Below are 20,583 nucleotides of genomic sequence, written 5' to 3' on the forward strand. Positions count from 1 at the left end.
GTCGCCACTTGTACAGCCCCCCTCCAGTGAGAGTCAAATCAAAACATCAGCTGCAGCTGTGTCAATAGCTATCTTTAGTTTTGACAACAGCTTATTAAGGGCTTATTTATCAGATGCAATTTCACTGTAACTACAGTTAGTTGCAATGACAAAAAATCCAGTGAAAGCATGGGCTTTTCTACCAACTTTGCTGGAACTTCTGCTGGCTAGGAACACAATGAACTTGTTTCTACAACTTTAGTATCCATTACTTCTTTGAGGCAAACTTCACAGACCATTAATCAGATGGGGCAACAAACAAGCACTTCAGAGGAAAACCGAAACAAGATGTAACTAAAAGCTATTATCCTAAGGGTCATCTTGCTTTGCTGGCTACATAGAACAGGATGAAATTTGAGTTTCAGATCACCTGACTGATCTCAGCAGCAGAAAAAACGTAATTCTGAAAAAAGATGCAAGATTCAATCTCACATTTATTGTGTGCCGTTATCGCTTCCATTAATTTATCCTAACCCAATCCCAGGTATCCATGTATAATAAGAACAGTCAAATGTAATAGATTTAGCATAGTCAATGAGGGCTCTGTTTCTGCCCGATATAACACATTATTCCTTCCAGCAGTTACAAGATGACAGTTATTACTTTAGATTCACAGAAATGTCAAACTCAGACTGTGCACAAGCACCTCCAAAGCGAAGCTAACGTTCACCCCATCCAATAAAGGAAAGACTATTTTAAACTCTCCTAGCATAAGCAGTCTGCAAGATTGCTCAGACACCAGCCACGAAGTAACCCAGGCTAAGACAGAAACCTTTGGAAGAGCTGCTGATCTGAACCAGGCACATCTAATCCAGGTGCCACAAACTCGGAAACAAGCAGCTAACAAACATCTGTGAGAACAACTCTGGGAAAAAAAGAGCAAGTGAGCCAGTGGGAATGGATGGATATAACGAGGTCGAGAAGTTGCACAGCAGTGCTGAACAGACAATGCAAAAGACTTGGTGGTGTTTGGAACAGGAACTTGACAACAGCAGACTAAGGCTGTGGAATGAGAGTAAATAGTTCTCCCTCCTTTTGCTCATCCCTAGCACGAGTCACTGAGTAGTGGGAAGTTCCTACATGCTAAGGATGCTCTTCATTTTTTACTCATTCCTTTGCCTTCCAGAAGTTTTACCATTAAATAAGATTTCAAATATAAAATGAGGAATCTAGAGGGTAAATACACCTGCTGATGTCTAATCATACACAGGACATTTCCTGTTATCAATACTCATGTAAGTTCCCAGTATTTTGTTTAAAACGTTACCTCCTTGCTTGCAAAAGCAAGTTGTTTTTTTTCCAAAGCCTTACGATTTGATAGTAATGATAAAAAGTCTGAAAGTCTACAGGGAAACCTCCTTGCTAGTATTTTGTGTCAGCAGCTTTGAAAACTTGATGAAATTCACTACCTAGAAAGCGCGGTACCTACAATACATGGGATTAAATAGAGGAAATGAGGCGCTTTGAACCATTAGGAGCTCTGCCTTCTGTTGAGAGGGATGCAAAGATAGGTTGCTCATTCCATAAAATTTCAGTGCACATTTCTTTATAGCCAGAAAAAAACTTCAAAGAAACAGGTCAGTACAGATGAAATTTGTTAAACAGAATATGGAAGACTTTGAGATTTTCATAAGGTTTCTAAAATTTAAATGAAATTATCTTCCTTAGAGCTCATGGTTTTCAGTTACTCTACTGAGCTCTGAAACAGAGCATGCTGAAAATGCCTTCAGAAGCATTCTCATTCTTTTCCTTGAACTTTTCACTAGTGATAAAACAAGTTACCTAAAACAAAGCTTATTTAGTAGGCATCAAAACAAACCTTGATAATCTAGGCCTGCTGCCTCAGGGCATGCACAGAAAACATAGCGCTTTTCCCCTTTCTTTCTTTGGGTAATGGACATGAAGGGCTCTCTTATCCTCATCCTTTGTTTAGATTAGCTAAACAGCATGCTTACTCCCAAGTCCCAGATACAAACATCAAAGGCTATGCAACGGTTGTAAATACAGTTGAAGTCATTTGCAAAAGTAAATCATATCTGGGACAGCTGTCTGCTGTGGGTACCACTTTATCATTGAGCTACATCCTGACCAGATAGCTGCAGTTCCCTGGAAAACCCCTATCAGCATCCTCCCTGCTCTTCTCTCAGCAGTGAAATAGGAACGGCTTATTTTCTTGTAAGGGATCTTAATTCTAGTTGGTCTCCTTAAATAAGACGTTGAAAAATGTCTTCTCATTAGTTGCTTAACTTTTCTGAATAACTAATGTATCAAAATTTTTAAAACGCCATTCATCTCTGCTGCTGTACATCATAAAAATGTGAAATAATAAAACCAACCTCAGCCTTCTAGAAAGCTAGGAAATCAATCCTATCACCTGTGCTGGGATGTGATGACAAATAGGAGCAAGAGAATATTTAACCATGGATCATTATTATTTAAAGTCCTACTTAAGATACGCTGAACATTTGCCTACTTTTATTGTAACTGCTTAAAAAATACAAGTGGGTTTTGAGCTAAGTCCCACATTTCTTAGATTTCTGTGTTATATACTAAAAAAAAAATAAATAATCCTCTTTCACTTGTACTGTACCATGCCAGAGGCACACCTTTGTGCTCGGTTTTAACACGCAGGCAGGGGTCAGGCAACAGCAGGTGGAGCAAAAGGAGGCACCCCAACCCACAGGCTTTGGGTGCTCAGGCTAGGCTGTAAGGCAGCCCACGGGATCACCAGATTGGCCTCACTGAGCAATATCCTAACCAAAGCCTCATGCAAGTGACAGTATTACAGACTCTGAGGTCTCTAATACTGAGGTTCTGGAGAGCTTCCCTGTGTCTGTGAACTGCACAGCTTGAAACTGTCAGCTTCAGTAACGGAACGCAAACACTGCATCTGTCCTTCCTGACTGGCCTGAGTGGTCTAGAGGCATAAACCAACCGTGATCAGGATGATTCAAACACTTTCTCCTTCTGCAAGGCCCACCCACACTGTCCTGCATCTGGCGCCACAATTTTACCTGGGAAAAACAGTGTTAAATTTCATTTTCACGTTCAGCATTGGTGGATCTTACAAGAACCTTCGTCTCATTCACATGTGGGCTTCAGCTCTTCTGCTTGTGGATACAAAAATCCTTACGGAAAGGACATCTCCAAATGACTTTAAAATATCACATTTGTGCAAAACAGGCATAGCCCATGCTGGTCAAATATCAGGCACTATTTAAGGTAACATTTTTGATAATTTCTAACATTCTTTACAAAATGACACTAAATAACTTACTGACTTTTGTGTCTCTCCTAAAGCCAATTTCCTTTAATTCAGCTACCTCATCAGAGGCAGCAACAAATAAGTCGGTATAGCAATAATAAGGCTAACTTTATCTTGTTTCCTCCACTCCCTTTTCTCTCTGAATTACTAAGACTTGGAACAATAACAGGATGCCGGGATGCAGGATGGGAAAAGGCTGACTCCCAGATGGAAAACCTTGGAGATTGGATTGTGAACACTCCCAGTATTGCTCAACGAAAAGAGAAGTGGATTTTTCTGTTTGTTCTTCACTTTCTTTGTCCTGCTTAACATTTCGGGATACTGTTGATTTTAGTTTGCCTCATTTGGGAACAAACTGAAGCTCCACCAACTCTGACTCAGGTAAGGAATAAACAGTATTTGCTGTCCTTCAGCTGTGAAGTTAACTGTAAAGATTTCTTATCTCCACCAAAAATGCCTCTAACGTTTTAAAGAATTTAAGTAGTAACAGTGGACTGGCTATGAATTTAATACCTATCCACACCAGCCTTTGGGCCTAATACTGCTATCATATAAACCAAATTAAGCATAGGCAACAGCAGAGCTGTTCCCGGTTTACGCTGGCAGAGGAAAACTTCTAAACTTCCTGGGCTATAGCACAATGGTCCCGGATCGCTTCTTTGTAGTTCTGTTCTGTAATATTTAGATTATGTTGCCCATGTTCATTCAATATGGAAAAAAGACAGAAATTACATTGCAAATTGCACCTGTAAACCGTTTATGAGATGATTTCACCTGCTGTGTGGAGAGTTACAGGCTTGGTACAGTTTGTAGCGCGCAGGTGTACGCTGGGCTCAGATTTAACACGGTACGTTCCATCAAACGAGGGTTGCCCTTGGTGTTTAAATGGCGCTTTGACTTGATCATTAAAATGCCAAGAAGAGGTGAAAGCCACCACACAGACCAGCCAACTTTGGCACAGCGCGCTTGCTAAGAGAGGTGCTTAGGGCTTATAGGGAGAGTTTATATAAACACCTCAGTGTCTTGCTCTCTTCAAGTCTCAACCTTAGACTACCAGGTTTTACAGCCCCTGTTTGCTTCCTTTAAAAGTTTCTTGAGCTCAGAGGTCCAAAACAAACCATTTTTTTCTGACAAGGTATTTCACAAATGGTGGCTTGACGCAAAAATTTGGTTGAAAAGGTTTTTATCTTTTCCTACAGACAGTGTAGCAAGCCCCTGAGCTAACAAGTTTGCTGTACAGCTTGCAGAGACCAAGCATTTATGCATAAGAGATGAACTGATACTGCTTTTTGTGTAAGAATTCTAGTCCGCAGTAGCAGGGCTGTCAGTGCACACAGCACCTTACAGCGCCGGTTGTCACGCTGTAATAAAGATAAAGGAAGGAAAGAAATGCAAGGAAAAAAGATATGGAAGAAGATGAATTTCTGTGAGAAAATCTGTTCATTTTCTGCTATTGAAAGCACTGAAAGTTGGTTGCTACTGTAGTTAATGAAGGTGTAGTTAATCAATGCGTTCCTGCTTCCATTTATTATAAATCATCGTATCAGCATTTGTGAAAGCAGAAGGTGTTATAAATGTTTGTAGGAAAAAAATATTAGACAAAAGCAAGGATACTCCAATGATTTACAAAAGGTTCTCATCTCAGGTTAATTTGTGCCTTGCAACAACAGCCAATATACCAGAAACATGTCACAGAAATGCTGACTTGCAATTCATCTGAGGTATCTCCAGGAGTTACTTCTCAGCCATAAAAAAAATTAAAAAAATATTAAAAAAAAAAAGTGACCATCCGGAGAAAGGGACAAAGTTTTAATTTAGCATACGAAAGCCTTAGACTAGTACAGTAACTAGAGAACTGTATGTGAACTTACAAACAAGACAACAAATGAAACAAAAGGAAAAGATAATCTCGACAAATCATTCCTGCTTTGTCCATGAACCAGGTTTATTTTTCAGAGTGCTAGAGCTGCGCTGCACTAAGAAATACTTCCCAGTGCCTTGCTCTTTAACGTTAAGATCATAAAACTGTTTCTTAAACATTTTAAAGCAAATGCTGACTCTGAAAGTAAGCCATGAGGCAGCTCTGTGCCATTCAGTAACCTGTAGCTTGCACAGAGCTATCCCCTGGGCTCACTGCTAAAGAGAGAGCTCAGACAAAGGAGGTTCCACCTAAACAGTTAACGGGTTTGCTGCCAAAAGAAAAGACGGGTTTGTTTCATATCCTGCCTCTGTTGAATGAAACAGCTGAAAACAGGATATAGGTGAAAATCCCTGGTTATGGTTTAGAGGCTCCCCTGACTTACAGCTGTATGGAACAAAGGATTGCACTGCATATCCACAAATCAGTGTTTTAATTAATATTTCAAATGGAAAATGGAAAAACTTCATTTTATTTTGGTCTGGTTACATGTTTACAGAACTACAAGCTTGTTGTATCTGTCCAGATAATATTTTGTATTTTCTAAGAAGGCAGAGGTTCACAGAATAGAGAATTATTTCTAGCAACTGAGCTTTTTGTAAGTGATCTTAGTGCTTATTTTTGTCACTTGTCCATAATTCTGTTTTTACTCAGGTTCTAGAAGTTTAATTCAGAGGCTTAAGTGTTAGTACCAAAGAAAAAATAAGAGGTTCTGTATTTGTGAGAAATGTGTTGAAAACAAAAATGTTTTGGTGAATTCTTTTTAAATCACTGCCTTTCCATTTGTTATCCTTGGATGTTTACAAATCAAAAACCCCCTCCAGCTTCCCACTGATACACTGATTTCCCTTCTACTTTAGAAGGCATCAAAGAGTGATTATTTGTGTAAACTGGAGCTTTGCTAGGACAAAGAGAGAGATGACCAGCTCACAGTCGCTATGCTAAAAGTTGTGTAAAAATTCCCCACACACCCCTTTTAAAGCTGATCAGAATTTGGATTAGGAGAGCAGACCTTAGTGCATCCCCAGCTGGATAGCAAGAACCTGGCAGACGTCCTGCTCAGGGCTTGTCCTCAGCCATGCCATAAGGGATCCAGGACCGGCCCCACTGCAGGCCCAGGAAACCCACCAGCAGGGCTAATGCCAGGAATGACGATGTGCAAAATCAATGCACATCACTCACCATACCCCTTCCACCTGCCTCCTAAATCTTGCAATGAGTCTGGTCTCAAAATACAAAAAGTTCAATAAAAATTTCCCAAGATCCTGCTTATGGTTCTTCCATATGGGGATGTAAGTCAGCCTTCTCATTCAGTAAGAGCCTGAGCATCGCTCCTCTTAATACGAATTTCAGATCTGTTGATAAGCACAAAACAAGCTATATGCTGCTTGTAAGATTTTGCTGAGTATTTTATGTACGCTCTCTCTGTAGCACTCTACTGAGATGGATGCTATCCGTGCCTCGAGCCTGTTTTGTACACACACTGCCATACACAGCTGTTGCGCAGGCAGTGAGAAGACCTAGGGCCATGCCCCCTTACGTGTTTAATTAAAGCCCACAAGCACTGGAAGAGCTCAAAAACTGTGTTTTTCAGGGCAGGGCAAAGAGAGAAACATCCATCCACTGCAGGTGTTTACACTGCCTGCTTCGGTCTTGGCACTCTGCGTGTAACCTAGCTTTACAATCAGTAAACCACAAAGAGGCAAGCAGGTGGATGGACACTCTGGCAGACTTATCGCCAGACAAGTATTTTTGTGAGACAGAGTGAGAGGGAGCAAAACTGTCTTACAAAAGATTAGGAGCAACATGTGGAAGTGTTATCAGGCAACCTCCACGGTAGGGTCCAGAGTTGATAGTGAAAAATAACTGATTTTTCAGACGAAAGACAAGCACGGCCACCTGGTACACAGTGCAGAAACTGCAGGACACCTTTCCAAAGGACAAGTGGAGTGGCAGGAGTATTCTCCTGCCCTAACATCTCTACCTGAAACGTCAGGAATGACACCTGAATAGAGCACCACCATAGTCGGAGGTAGGCCAAAAGCAGACACCTTGTAAATTCAGCAGGGTTTTTCTTCATGGTTCAAAATCCCAGAACAACAGCATTCTTGCCTCAGCCTAGCTGTCACCATAACCCTCCTGTTCCTCTGGGATTTTGCAACCATCTTTTGCCAAAACTTGAGGAGAAAAGGCCCTCTCTTTCTATTACACATTCTTTTAAAAAGCCCACTGCCAGCCTTCACCAGTCAGCAGCAGCCCTCCTGGCCCTGCACCATGAGGAGCAGTCCTCCTGCCACCTGGGGATGTTTGTCGGGCACAAGGTGCATTACCTGCAGCACACACAGGCCCTTGTCCTCGTTATGTAGGACAATATAAAGGGAAATTCCACTTCCACGGTATGTCTGGAGGATACAGACAGTCACATTCTTTCTGCTGTCTTTGTCCACATTTCTGAGCAATGCCTTGGTAGGATCAGTCTTCCTTTTCCCCTTCCTTTTATGATGCTATCTGTTATGAATTTGTGGTCTGGAAATCCTCTCTAGGAGCGCCAAGTGTACCTTAAAACATGCTGCTTGAGAAGACTAAGGGCCTAGTGCTGCTGTCCTGTGAACGATAGGAAATCCTGCCATTGATGGGAACTGTTCCTGTGTTAGGTTTGGCTTCACAGTCTCGACTGGCACAGAGTTTTAGCTCAGCTTCCCCCTTGACTTTGTGGGGTACTCCCTTCCCCCTCCTCCAGTCCTACAGCTGTATTCAGAGATTTGCAGTATCTGACTGGATTTTATTGTCACCTTCTTTTAGATAAATAGGATTTGTCTGCCAGAGAACCAGTTTACTCGTGTTAGGGTTAGACCGACCAATCATTACTACTAATAACATAACAGATTTTTTTCCACCACGTAATCTATGACTCCAAACCTAGGATTAAATTGTATATACTGCCTATTTGTTCAGTTCTGTTAGCGATAGGGGGATTTATGCTGTCATTAAAACATAACAAATATTGCTACACTGTGAATATCTTAATATCATCCAAATGCACTCCAACTAAAACACATATCCACATGGAAAACGAGAAGCAAGGCAGAAAGAGAGTACAAAAAGCATGGATGGGTTCATTACACAAAGATGATAACGGGGACAAACACACTTGCTTTGTACACTCAATTTGCCAGCAGCGGCCTTGGTAGAAGTTCGGGATTAGTACTGTGGCACTGTCCAGTAACTGCACTTGGAGATGACTTAAGCTTTTAACAGGAAGAAAGAGGCCCATTTCTCTTTGGAATATATTGTGTCCTTTTCCTGCTGGGAAACGGTGAGCTTTATTATCTGCCTTCTATGGTTTGGTCTTCAGCTTCCTCAAATGAAGAGGAAGGCTTCATTCATATCAGAAAAGTGTTTTCGGTAGTCACAATTCAGATACGAGCAGTGGGGAAAATAAATGTTCCACTTAGGTACCACTAACTGAGAGTCAGAGTTCCCACCTCAGCTTAAGCAGTATCTCCAGCTGTGCTTCAGCTTCAGGCAGCAAACCCTCAAAGTGCAGCTCTGCTGGGAACAAGAGCTCCCCAAACAGTCAGCCTGCTTTCAAGCCGTTTGCTCCCAGGGGTGCTCACCATGCTGAGCTCCAGCGGGGCAGCAGCAGCTGCGAGGCTCCATCACCACCACAGCTCCCACCAGCAAAGATGTGGGAACTGCGAACTCCCTGGGTCAGCCAGGTGAAAGCCCCCAGCTCTCCCTTTTATCACTTTCACAAAGATCAGGTGTAAATAGCACCACCTGCCCTGAAACAAGGCCACTCCTGCCCTCACATCTTACATGCTGACCCAGCACCTACCACAGCTGGGGTTTGTTTCAGGAAGAAGGAAGCTTGGCTTAGGTGGGGGTTTTCCTCATTGCCTCTGGGCTGGGGTTGTGAAATTCATTAGATTAATGACCTACTTACGCCAGTGCACAGATAACGGAGCAAAACACAACACTGTTAAATCACAGCAATTTCCACCTGGAAACGAAACCTTAGGGAAAACAATCTAGCTCTGAAGTCTGCCATAAAACTTACAACAGCTTTCCTCATCTTTTGAAGCTTTCCTGTGTCTGAGGACTGAACTTCCAGGCTTTCCAGCTTCGCTTCATCAGCATTGTAAGCTGGAAATTTGCTTCCCTAGTTTTATTTTGATTCAAAACTGAGGTTTTCCGGACTCCAAAAGCTAAGCTATAAGTAGCTGTAAGTAAAAATATTGAAAGGCTCATTGTAAATTCATAAAAGTAGCAATAATATCATCTGTATCATCTCACAACACACAGAGAGCATAACAATGGAAATGTTCCAGGAAAAGGCTGTAACTATAGGGGTTGGCAGAAAAGGTCTTGAAGTTAATTAAGCCTGGTCTGGAAGTCTGGTTGAATAAGGGCAGGAAATAGAGAAGAATGAACTGACATTTGAATTGGACATTTTAAAAGGGGGAAAAATACTGAATACTAATAACCAAACAAAACAGATCCAGACACACCCTGTTTTTCTAGCCTCTTGCCCAGCCAGAAAATTAGATTTATGTATATGTATATGCTTTCTTTATCTGCCAAAAAATAACTTTCAGAGGAAAAACCAATGCATTAAGTTACTCAGTAGCATAATCTGGACAAGGGAATCAGAACACACATACAGCTGAACATGCCTTCTCTGCTTCAGAGTACAGTTAGCACAATAAATATCCCTTACTGAGACCTGCACATGATGCTTGTGCTAGAGACAGATCCTTTTGCTTCCAAGCTTTTGTTGAAGGAAATGTCAAAAAAAAAAATCTTATCTGCAGCAAACACAGCTACATTGTACTTTAAAAAAATTATATTTATTGCATACAGTTCCTCAAAGGATGGGGACTTTTCCTTAATCAAAGCTCCTCAGTTGGAGCTCTGTGCTTGGAAGCCTCTGTGATACTAAAGCTTTATCTGGAAACAAAGGGGAAGTGGAAAAAGCTTTATAATATATTATTCTCAGAGAACACCTTTTTTTTTCTTAGCTTGGACAAATTCTTAAACATTCAGTGACAGCTCCAGCTGAACTCTGTGTACAGCAGAGCTAACCAGGGGGCAGCATCAAAACAGATCAATTCTGAACTGCACGTACCATTTATTGCAGCAAACAAAGCTTCTGGTTAGAGATGCCTGAGAAACCTTTTTAGCAATTCCAAGCACCTCCAATATACCAGAACTGTTCCATCTCTGCATGGGGATAACCAAATAATTACTGGAGGGTTCCTTTGTCCCCCTCTCAGTCAGAGCCCTGCTCCCCAAAGTCGGACAATGCAGTTGTGGGAGCTGCTGGGATGGGGAAGGCTGGGTGCTGAGACACCTGCCCCTCCGCCTCTCCTGCCAGAGCTGCCGCAGCCTGGGCTACACAAACATTGACTGGCTGAAAGAAAGCAGGGAAGGGGCCGGCTCTACAGCCACTGCAGGTACTGCCAAGGAGACTGACAGAGACTCGGTCATTCTTCTGTGTCAGTCAGACCCTTCTCAGGAACGAGTACACCTGACTGTAAGAGCATCAAACATACTTATTGCACACACAGAAGAGAACAGGTTCCTTGCCTGTGCATAACACTGGCCCTTCATCACCATTTCCAGCATGTGTCCTTAGCAATAATTAATCTAGATGGGAAAGATTTTCCTCTTAGCTTTCTATTTCAGACAAAGAATTCACAGGGAAAAAATATTTACTCCTCCAAATTCTGCATGCAGGGTTTATTCCACTCATCTTATTAGCTCATTTCAGAACAGAAGGGCTGTATTTAATGCAAAGTAAACCCCTCAAAATAGCTCAGATTTCAACAGCATTTGGCAACTGTCATCAAAAGATGTGGCCAAGAACAAATCTTCTGTCATTTAATTGTTAGTTTCAACCCTGCAACATCTGGAAAGAAATCATATTGCTCATAAGTCCTACAAGCTTGCCGAGTTCCACAAATGGAACCTTCTAAATGACTAAAGCACAGAGATCTGTGACATGATGCTGATGAGGTGGTAATATCCCATACCGAAATCCAAACTCCACCTCTGGGCTTGGACACACCCACTAAACACCAGAATACTTCTGCTCCTCATTCAGCCCTCATATACGTGCACCCGACGCTCAGGAACTGTACAGAGATGCAGGAGGCTTATGACCTTACGCTCAATGCGTCTGTGCCATCAACTCTTAAGAGAAAGACAAAATCTTCTGTTTACGATACTATATTCATTAGTTATGAAGCGTCACAAAATGGCTTAATAATCTTGCTTGATCACAAATAAGCATCAAAAGATTTTAACTCTGGTTAATCTGGACACTTAAGGTAGGTCCTCTGCTTAAGCCCACCTTATCCCTTGTTGCGTTTTGTACTACCATGTTTGTACATGAACTGAAAGACTTCATGCATAGAAAGACAGGACAATACCTTATTTAAAGCACAATAATGCAATTTGCTGTCACTTCAGGGAAGGCATCTGTAGTAAAGCATTATATGACTACAGCAGCACGTCCATCTTAAGAACTCTTAAGCAGCACCAGTCCAGCAGTATTTCAGTGTTTCATCTATCTGTTCAGTTTCAAATTGTTTCTCTCTCAAGTATCTCTACAGCCTCTGTGATGACAAATAATACTGCTGTGAAAAATGAGTAAGACATTGATTCTGCACCTGGCATGATGCATGATCTGCATGCTGAGAGTGTGAAATGAGGAAGATTCTTAAAACTCACCTAATGATTCAGTGTGGCTATAACAGACCTTCACGAGTATTTGTCTCCTGGGAGAGGGAGAAGGCCACCAGTTTCACTAAGGCTGGTGGATTACTTTCTAAACATACCTGGATGCTTACAGAAAAGGAAAACAGTCATCCGTTAAAATGACAATTATACAGCATAACTGATCTGGGTGGAAGAGCAAAAACCAGTCAGTGCTGTTACAAATGCTGATTGTAATGCTTTCAAAGTATTGTTTTGCCTCCATCACAAATGCCATCCTCACCAAACAACCTTCACTTAAATAATGCACCACTGTCATGTCAACAGCGGAAGTGATTCAAGAATTATTCATTTACTCCAAAAATAATGCTTTCTCAAAGTTCATGGGGAGACCAGCCCACTAGTTAAAACTTGCACTTAATTGGCTTTTCAGTTATCAGATTTGCAAGTAAGAAACTCAGATTAAAAACGTATTACTGCAGATTGACAGAAAAATGATTTAGTTCAAGATTGGAACTGGAATCAAAGCACGTGCACATGAATCACAGAAATAGTCCTTCTTGGTTTGATAACTTTACTATGTAAGATCTCTGGTGTGCCACATACGAAGGAAAAAAAAATAGCCTACCCTCGGCTATGTGGAAGTTGCCAGATTTCATATATACTACACAGGTACATAAAAATACAGTCAGATGTTTTCTTTGATCGTATATGGGATTCATTTCCACAAACAGAAATGTTTCAGATCCATGGAGGTATCTGAATGACACTATCCACAGAAGGCTGCCATTCCCCAATGATCACAGAACAACTGGGCACAAATTATCAGCCCATCTCTTCTAAATCGACCCAGAAAAGGGGATTGTTTGAGGTTGCCTAGAATTCTAACAGAAACCCAATTCAGAGCTCATTCGAAGTGTATGTCTGGCATGCAGACAGGTACATCAAGATCTAAGCCAAACAAATTGAAATTAAAAAAAAAAAAAAAAAAAAGAAGCTTTTCTAGATTTTAGAAACAGTATGAAATATGGCCCAAGTATCTCTAGGAGATACCTGATTGTAAAAATTCCCTTGAGGTTTGCTATTCTTTGTTCTTACTGAAGAGAGAAATCACTGAACCACCAAACCTTAGTATCTGCTATCAATCGTGTCCACAGTGGCATGTTCCTCACCTCATTACAGTCAAGAGCCACATGCAAAAACAAACGAGCTCCTATCCCAGCTGGGAGCACGTCATTACTCCGTCACTGCAGCTGCTGTCCAGGGACCAGCTGGCAGAGAAACAGACACCAGCTCTCCAAAAGACTCTTACGCACCTAGAGAAGAAGTCCAGCCAACATGGATGAGCACAAAACACAGCGTCTCCTGCCTGCTGTAACAGCTGACTGCTTCTGTAGTACTGCACTGTTCACAGATCAAAATAAGCAAAGCCTCCTGTAGGCTGTTCTTTTCCCACTCATGCTGACATTTTTTTTTTGTTAATCTAGCCAGCTAAAATATTATCAGGCACATCACTGATGTAAAACAAACTCCAGTACAGTCCGAATTTACAGATGCAGGATCAGATCCTACCTGACTCATCTTGCTTCTCCTTCAGGTCTGTGATGTGGTGACATTTAGCAAACAAAATGCAAACCCATTCCAAAATAACCCTTTTCCAAAAAAGCTTCCTGGCAAGGAACAAAGAAGATCTTTGTGACCCCTTATAACTTTCTTCCTCACTCATTTCTCTAAAATCATTCTCTTTACAGCAAATGTCCTCTTAGACCACATATTTGTAATTTTCAGTTCGCATTTGCCTGTGTGACTCACTCAGCCTTCTCACATAGCCACTCTCAGTATTTCCTGCAGCTCTTTAATCCTAGAGTCAGCAAGTCACTTGCTGAAATGCAGGCATGGGAGTCAGGAAGCTCTGGGAAGACATTACTGTAGGTTTCGTTACCTCTTTTCACCCTCTTCAGTGCATGGGCATTCTCTCACTAGCTTGGAGGGTAGCTCTGTTGTCAAACCAGTGCTTGCCTCCCCATTTTTATCCAGCTCCATAGCAGAAACCACAGGGAGACTGGGACTCCTGTCTGGCTGCCTGCTTTCCACCACTCTGTGTGGTGTCCTTTGCTTGCCAGGGCAGGAAAACCTTTCTTGTTGACTCTGCTGTCCATTCAGGAGCGGAGCGTTGGGCTCTCCTTCTAATCAAAAGCAATAAATCTTCAGCATGCACGTAGGAATTTACAGTTCCTTTATAAACAAATTTCTTAATTTCTGAAAGAATTACCTGTCCTGGCTGAGGACTCCATCCAACCATCAGAGGAAGTTTTAGTTTTTATCATCCAGGAGAAAATTTTTTGGTAAGTTAAACAGTAAGGGAAAAAATCATTGATATATTTTCCCCAGACCTACCAGAAACTTAGAGCTAAACTCATGAAGAACTTTCAGATTAGAATTATTCTTTTTTTTTCCCCTGGAACATGAGGAGGCAAAACAGGAGCCAAAATCAGAAGTGCTGAGTTCTCTCTTCAGCTATATTGAGATACAGTGCTGCATCACCAACACCAACAACTGACCTACACCAAAACCAAACAGCAGTGCCTTCACAATACTCAGTGACGTCTGGTTTTTCTTAAAGTAGCACATTTAGTTAAGATATTGCTGGAGCAGCTTTTCACTCAAAGGTACTATCACAAGTATAAAATGTCATTTTATCATCAGTTTTCAGGCAGGCATTTGCACTCCAGATTGTTTAGTCATCAGAGTAGCTATTTACTCAAAGGTACTATCATGCATATAAAGAGTCATTTTATCATCAGTTTTCGGGTAGGCATTTGCACTCCAGACTGTTTAGTCATCAGTGGAAGGCACTTCTCAGATGCATAAAGATGACAGAAGGACAATCAAAAATATAATACTAGGTAGTCGGGCACTAGGCACATTTAAATCAGTTCAATAATCTGGAAACCAAAAAGCAGCACAGTAATCTCAGGAAAGACCTGTTTTGAAATGAATCATTGTATATTGTTGAGAACATGAGACATAACAGCTTTAATCAGAAATACGAGAAACGCTGAGTAACCATCCAGAAAAAAATTGTATTTGAAAGAGCAACACAAAATGATTGCTCCAAGTCAAATGTTGCACAATTTACTCTGTTTTTTTCAGTGATGTTACTAAAGTTTGAAGGTCTACCATAGTTCCCATTCTCACTGAACTCCCCATGTACTATTCTCACATTGTAAGCTCAAGGGAGCAAAGGGAAGACCACATTTTTGCAAGTTAGATGCCAATCAGAAACTGCAGCACAGGTAACAATTATACCTATGTGATTGCTTTGCTGCCTTGTCTCTCTGGGTTTGTTAGACGCTGGTTAGAGCAATGTTGTCTAATTATGAGATGAAAAAATTGGGAGAAAAAAATCCGAGACTGTAGCTACTCCTGACCCTGGTCCACCGTCAGGAGATAACAAAACATTTAATTCCTCTGTGCTTCCAATGTACCTTTTGAAAGGGATATAGCTTTTCATCTAGCTGCAGTACTTTGCACAGAGAACTGAGGAGGCTTTATCGATTCACGTTTGCACAGCCAGTTAAGGTACCTGAAATGTAGCGTTAGGTACTGCTAGAGCTACTTTCTTTTCATAATGTTTTGTCTGCTTACCAAACATGCTCCTTCTGCAAAGCAAGCTAAGTACGCATTAAGCTATAGGCATTGCAAAAAATACATAATTTATCCCTCTAAGGTTTAATAGATTACCTTTCTGTTTCCCATTGCTTAATGCATTCACACATTTACCTTTGGTCTTAAGCATTAGACAGAAATTAATGGTGAAAGTGGATCCTGTAAGGCAGTGTTGTTTTGGTACTTCACACTGGGTCAGATTCTGCTCTCATTAAGTCCAGCATGGCTTCATTAAGCACAGGAATTTTATAAGTGTCTAGATGACGTAACAAAGTAAAATTTTTGCATCTGAAAAAATCTCAGTTTGAAGTGTTGCATACTCTGCACTGCTGGGATTAATCCAGTGCAAATTCAACAGATTGTTTTCACAGAGCTACTTACGAACATGAATGGGGAGCGGCAGAGAGGAAGGGGAAAGACAAATGAATATATTGATGAAAATACTAAAACTAAAGCTATCCAAAGTTAAATTCTCTAGTAAAAATTCTGCCAAGAAAATTTTCTTGGGCCTGCAAGTATCGAGTTACCAGAAGATATTCGGCACAGATCCCTTGGACAGAAAGCCTGCCATGTGGTGAGGAAAACTATTTCAGATCCAATAAGCTGTCATTTTCCAGTGAGACTTTTTCACTTTTTACACCGAGGTAGATCAACCCAGGGTGCTCTGGTGGGGTCTGTAATGCCTCTGCTGTTCTTGCAAGCCAGTTCTTCCTCGCCAGCCACCCTGTTGAGCACCCAGAGCCCGCACCCACATGGAGCCCCTGAGGGCAGCGCAGGCCCTTGCAGGGACAGGGTCAGCCAAAAAGCCCCAGAACACTCAGCCAGGCCGGGAGGGCCCTGCCCCACCACCCCACAGGCCCGGCAGCCCCAGCTGGGCCAAACGCTTTCCTTCGGGCTTGCCATTTCTCACAGCTGACTGAACGCGTATTTCTGATATTTAATATTCCCTGCATCTACATTGTTGCAGGCGTGACAGCTGAGGTTTGACTAACAACCAGAAACAGCAAAATTTCCAGTACTATGGAATGGAATATATCCTATCCTGTATTATTCATTTATCAGTAATTTTGTTAATTTTTTCCGCTGTGATGAAACTCTCATTTTTGCAAAGGAGTTTTCATTTGCATTTGCATTGTTCAGACTCCAACCAAGATCCTGTTAGCAAAAGCAATCATTAAGTTTCCAGCTCAATAATCAATAATCCTTTAGTTTCCAGCTTTCCTGACAATCAGGTATGCAAATTACCTGAACAATATCGACAAAATCCTTTTAAGATGTATTACAGGAGATCAGGAAGTACTTGTTTCTTTTCTGATATATAATAGCCATTTCTAAACAAATTTCTCCCTCAGGAAAATCCTTATCACTATTTCTATCTTGCCTGGAATCAGCTTCAAATGCTGTAAAACAGAAATTCTCTACGACTAGTACAAGATTTTAATCTGATCAGCACAGCATTTCAGCTACAACTGTCTGCTTATTTATCAAAGTCTCCATGCAGAGACCTGGCGTAACTTCGACATAACATGCAAGCACAGAACAAGTTTCTTTACTAACCACACTACCCTCACACAAGCAGCAATACATAATTTAAAGAGAAAATTACACTAACTAAGAGGCAAATACCACAAAGAAAAACAAATGTTCACACGAACATTTCATCAAATGTGTTTTCATTACATGGACACTTTATTTATATTTGCTGCTCATCAAACTTACACTTGATTACTTACGAAAACAACTCATAAAATGCAAACTTTTAATTAGTACAGTATTGTCTGCATCTCCACCTGATTTCTTTTTTAATAATTACTCCCAATCTGCAAATAAAAACTACACCACATGAGCCATGTGTCCCACAAATCAGTTTGAATACCAAAATTTCTCAGTTAACTGTCTATAGCACCCTGCAGACCAAGAGTTATTTGCTGAAATAATTCAGCACATAAAATGAATAATGTTGGTGGAAAAAAAAAGCATCATTTGCTGAAAGAAAATTTAAGAGCATAGCAAGAAGCTTAGCTATTTGAATAATCCATTCCCCTCTAAACTTTAAGGAACATTTATGCCCCTGCTTGAAGTGAAAAAAAAAAAGTTTGAATTATTGGTCTAATCAGTTAGAGACAGAAGGGTAACTGGAGACTGTGTGTTAAGGCAGACCTGCAATGTGACCTCATGTCAGCAAGGCCGGGAAAGGCACACATGGGACAGGTCAGTCACAGCGCAAACTGTGCTGTCCTCTCCTCCAGAAGTGTGGCCACAAGGGTCGTCACTTCAAAGGGTGCTGCTTATTTGCTCTTCTCAGTCCTGGCAGCCACAGTGAATGTGAAAAGAAATGAAAAGCTGATCCTTGCATGTCACCCGTCTGTCACCCATCCTAAACTTTCTTGCTTCTGACTCCATGGGACTGCATTCCCCTGCTCAGGCATGGGAATCTCTCTCTTCTGCTGCTACCTCTGCCATTTCAAATGAGATCTGCTGCTGGAAAAGAAAACTATCATGGCCAGAAAAAGACAGAGCATTTAGTAAAGTCTGTCAAGAGCTAACAGCCATGGAACGTGGCCTTCACACCAGGACAGTGCCCTTATCCAGTTACTGCTCGGCAGGGTCCTGCTTCTGAAGTGTTTGTACGCGCTGCCAAAGAAGGGTATTCTTAAATACTGTGATAAATTCAATTACGGATTCGACAGCAACAGAGGCTTCCAGCTGCAGAACGGAAAACTGGCACGGTATCACAGAGGAACTCCTCTCGGAGTCAGACTGTCCTATGGAGTCATACACATCAAACGCCCCTAGGAAGGACAGCATGCACAGTGCTCAGGAGTGCAGTGTTGCTTCTACCAAAATAGGACATGCTGAAAGATGCCAAAGAAGAAGCAGGAGTCACTTCCTGCAAGAGGCTCTTTATCTCAGTCTGCGTGACATGCAGTGCATACAGGAGGGCAGACCTGAACTCCATCAAGTTGCTTATAAAGGGACCTTTGCCTTTCAAAGGATGCTGGACAAGTATTAACAGGCAGCCCATTAAAGGGAAGTGAAACCGCCTTAAAATGTGAGAACATGAAGATAGGTCAGCCAGTGAAAGGGTTAGCTGATGCTTCAGCTGAAATGTGCATCTATTTAAAAGATCCAGCCTAGTGCAGAGAGGTTATAAAAGGCCTCCAATTAAAACAGCGGGTTGCGGGTATTACCACAATATACAGCAGTATCAAACACAAGCCCAAGGGACATCTTAGCCTTCTCATACGTGCTTTCTCTATCGATAGCCAAGCTTTCAAACAAGGCTTGAACTGCAAAACACATACTGACTACCTACTTCAAAGAAGAGTTGGATCCTCAGGCGTAGTCAGGATATTACCACAGTCCCAGAGCTCCTAGACAGGTAACTGCACGCTCATTATGAATTTGAGCCTTCAATTTCTGATAAGCAGCGCCCCTACGTGAGGGTAGAAGGGGTCCTGGAGTTGCTGTTGCTGGTAATCTTTCTCAGCACCAGCTGGAGAAGGCCTACCTGAGGGTGTGGCAGGCTCTGAACCGATGAAAAGAGAGGCATCACTAGAAAAAGATTATAGGGAAGACACAAACCTTCTCCTTACAAAGCAGATCCATACAGAGACCAGTATGCTTTAATGGAGATGTGACTATTTAAGCTAAAAATGCTTTCTGCGAGGATGTTTGTAGATGCATCAATCACAGTGAAATGCATGGCAGCTTAAGTGGGCAGTGCTGTCCTCAATTTCCCCAACTAACCTCTTCCCTACAGCAATTCAGGAGATCCCCACTGGACCACAGCACCAAGAGGAAATGACAGTTCAAACACTGCGGTCTGTTTTTCCAAAACTGTGGTCTGTAGTAGTTGACATTAACCAACTGCTTTTCCTTTGGTTACCACGTTTTATAATTTTATGAATGAAAGACAGATCACAGCAGAATCACAGCAGAATCACACTCAATGCCGTACAGCTCTAGTTGTAGAATATTTGTGTGAACAAATCACACAAAGCAAAACAACTCAATCTTACTCATTTTCCTTAAAAAAAAAAAAAAATCCTAGCCAAAGTAAGTGCGCAGAATGCAGAGAGACAGCTGAATCAAAAAAGTGTTATGTAAATCCCCCCCAAAAAAGTACAAAGCACAGCTTGGCTATTAAAAAGCAGCTTCAAAGCCAGCCCATTCAGTGATTTCCTACACATTCACAAAAGAAAGAATGATCTGCAGATCATGTAAAACAGTGTAGAAGAGAGCAAAGTAGAGGAAAGCAAAATTTCATGGTAAATAAAATCTTTTTACTGATAATGATAATGCACTGATAATGCACTGCAAAATAACATTGATTACCTAGTTACCAAAGAGTAATTAGGAAAATGTTTCAGCAAATCCTGCCCAAAATATTAACCTTGCATCTATGAATCTGTGCGATGTCAACTTCTCCATCACAATAAACTGTTTTATTTTTGATGTACACACTGACACAGCTCCTAAAAGCTAATGGAAAGTTATTTATGTGTAATTTGAAGTCTGATTATTTGAGCGTTAAATTTCCCTGACAGTGCTTTATATTGCAAAGGGAAAATTTAGTGGAGAAATGGATCAACTCTTCCACATCAAATGAACTTCTCAATCTGGTGTGAAAGTCAGGCCTAAAGTTTGCTAATATTAACAAATGAAGTTAAAAAAAAAAAAAGAAAAAAAAGGTTTTGCCTGAAGATAAGTTAATTAATTCCTTCTGTATATGTTAAAATCTGACAATAAGGGATAAAGGAACTTTATATATGCCTTCACACATTTCAAAAGACAAGGAATTGAATCAATAAACAAGCTCTCTGAGCAAGATAATTTGCTACACTGTACTTGGAATTGATTGAAAATTCCGTATGAATCATTTTTTTCTGTAAAAAGAAAAAAGTTTTATTTTAAATCAATATTTTCCATATGAAGATATTGACTACAGTATATTTTGTGTCAGGCCAAG

General features: G+C 41.1%; 1 protein-coding gene and 1 long non-coding RNA gene across 3 annotated transcripts in view; one reads left to right on the forward strand and one right to left on the reverse strand.

Annotated features, from left to right (window-relative positions):
* The window catches only part of LOC311443513, a 136,983-nt gene that overhangs the window by 109,429 nt on the left and 6,971 nt on the right, over positions 1 to 20,583 (reverse strand). The gene's annotated exons all lie outside the window — the stretch shown is intronic.
* Positions 3,506 to 20,583, forward strand: part of CDH5 (cadherin 5) — a 31,138-nt gene continuing 14,060 nt past the window's right edge. Inside the window, exon 1 of one of the 2 annotated variants that reach the window (XM_084533760.1) lies at positions 3,506 to 3,685. The gene's annotated coding sequence lies outside the window, so the exon portion shown is untranslated. The remainder of the gene's footprint in view (positions 3,686 to 20,583) is intronic. The other variant, XM_084533761.1, reaches the window with a different exon arrangement.

This window comes from Aythya ferina (genome assembly GCF_964211825.1).
Source record: "Aythya ferina genome assembly, chromosome: 12".
Taxonomy (NCBI): Eukaryota; Metazoa; Chordata; class Aves; order Anseriformes; family Anatidae; genus Aythya; species Aythya ferina.